The sequence below is a fragment of the Sinocyclocheilus grahami genome, unplaced genomic scaffold, assembly GCF_001515645.1.
Source record: "Sinocyclocheilus grahami isolate Dianchi unplaced genomic scaffold, SAMN03320097.WGS_v1.1 scaffold254.1, whole genome shotgun sequence".
NCBI lineage: Eukaryota > Metazoa > Chordata > Actinopteri > Cypriniformes > Cyprinidae > Sinocyclocheilus > Sinocyclocheilus grahami.
In genome coordinates this window covers 54,810-57,488 of record NW_015505433.1, presented here as the reverse complement: position 1 = coordinate 57,488, position 2,679 = coordinate 54,810, and positions in this window count along the sequence as shown.

Sequence of the window (2,679 nt, the reverse complement as noted above, 5' to 3'; positions counted from 1 at the left end):
TATTTCCCGGCAGTTTTTATCTTCAAGTAACGTTGGTCGCTGTGGTCTTTTCCTTCTTCAGAAGACCCAGAAGTAAAAACTTCCAGCTGACTCCTCGCGAACTCATCAAAAGACCTCCGTTATCTACCACATCCGGACTCTTCTTCAGCAATCGAAAACCAATGCAAGTAACCGCTTGAAATTATCTAGATGCGTGTTTAAGTTTCAGTCCCTTTTAAGGTGATTTTTGGATTCTCTGATGATTTTCAAAGGTTGTGGTTAAGTGATGTGAAATACTGCCATTCTTTTCTATTCTCTCCCTTTTCCTTACTTTGTTTCATTCTGTGTATATATGTTTTAGTTAGTTATATGTTAGATATAGTTTCATTTATTAAATCCCTTATATTCACAACGGATTGTCTCTGTTTGCTGCTCACAGTTTGAAGTCAATGAATGTGTTGAACCCTTGCTACATTTGCTAAATTAATGCGAGTACTTAACAAAGAAGGACAGTTTATTGTTGCGTGGCCAGAAAAATAAACATTCCTTGAATTGATGAATGATTATATTATCTGCTCGGTGGACGGACAGATCAAATAATTGTAATATTGATTCTGCTGCAGTTAATTCGAAGATATAATCTAAATATTTATTATGAATCATAACCAGTTATAATTCGTCATAAATATTCCCCTTTTTAGAGCTAATAAATAATAAAAACATTACAAAATGGTTCAATAACTTCATATTCATATTTCTCTTCTCTTTAAAGGGTTAAGCTTTAACCCTTTCCTATACAAACTGTGTGTATGTGTGTGTGTGTATGTGTGTGTTAGACCAGTTTGTGTTTATGTAGTATGTTAGACCAGTTTGTGTTTATGTAGTATGCTAGACCAGTTTAAGTGTTTATGTAGTTAATAAAACCTTACTTGTATCACACTTGATGCGGTTCATTGTTTGCTCATAACTGGAGTCACTTAATCATGCAGATTTATGCTACAAGCTCTTTGTAGAATTGTACAGTTAGAAAGTTATTTCCCTTAACCAGGAAATTAACGTTCTTAGAATTGACAAGACAGTTGACCCTGAGAGGTCAGCTAAATATCTACAGCGGATCAAAAATATTCATAATTAATCATAACTTGTTATGATTAATTATTCATATTTCCCATGAGCTGATTTGTTACACATTATATAGCAAAAGTGTACAGCAGTGTCACACGGTTGATACTTCTTGCATTGTCGAGGATTGACACTGGGCTGTGTGGTAATGTTTTAATGAATAATGTTGAAATTTATAGTCATTTTTATTTATTTTATTAACATGCAGAATCCATTCAGAACAAGTAGTGCATTTGCCTGGTGTTAAAATGAATGTGCATTCTTTTTCATGTGTGTCATTATTGGATCTCATTTTCTCTTTAATTATGCAAATAGATCAAACAAATGCTAGGCATGCATCACAACATGCTTCTGTAAGTGCAGGCCTATTTCTCCTTCAAATGTCCTGTAGTAGTGTCTCTTTGACTTTAAAGGGGTCATATGATGTTGCTAAAAAGAACATTATTTGGTGTAATGCAATGTGTTTATGCGATTTAAGGTAAAAAAAACCACATTATTTTTCCACATAATGTACATTATTGTTTCTCCTCTATGCCCCGCCTTTCTGAAACACGTTGATTTTTACAAAGCTCATCGGTCTGAAAAGCGAGGTGTGCTCTGATTGGCGAGCTATCCAGTGCATTGTGATTGGCTGAATACCGCACTCGTGTGACAGAAATGTTACGCCCCTTACCATACTGTGTTTCCATCATACAGTCTATGGTTTCCATGTGTCCGGCGCGATGAAACAAAACCAATAAAATCCATTACAAACGAGGCATTTGTTGCATCCAGTGGGGACATAATTACTGATTGTAATGACTTATACTGTGTTTTTACGCTTTGCGTTGCGTATTGCGCCGCGTAAACATAAAACCATGTCTGCATTTGTGATCGGAGAAATGACAAACAATAAGCGCTACTCTACACTGCTCAAACTCGCGTTTGAATCATCAGTGGCAAATTCTTTAACTTATTACATTTTTTTATTAAATTAAATTAAATTAATTCTAACTTAAGAATGAACTTAATTCTTTAATTCTTTGCAACTTTACAGATCTTCTTTATGCACTCCAAAGAGAAAGGAAAATTTTAAATAGCATCATATGACCCTTTTAAAACTTAATACATAATCAGCATTTTTTTCAGTGTTTATATAAGGGAAGGACATTTGTGCAGGGTACTGTCACAAATTCGGTTCATGGACTTCCGTTTATTCACCACCAGATGTCACACTTTCCATTACATTGACTCTCGCACTACACAAACTGTTGCATAGCGACTACATATCCCATCATTCTTTGCACGATTTGCACACTGCACTGATTGCACACAGCTGTTTCTAATCACCTCACTCACTATATAACACCCACTCTAACCACATTTCTCTGCTGAGTATTGTTTAGCCTGTACCCCTTTCCGAGTCTCTGTGTTTTCCTTGTTTTGCCTTGCCTTGCCTGTTTTTGCGGTTTTTGATCTTTGCCTGTTTTCTTGGATTTCTCCCTCTCGTCTCGCCCCTGTGATTCTGTCTGCTAATCGGTGACCTACACTAGCCCGGTGACTATTCTTGTGTTTTGCCCGCCATATACCTGTTTGCCA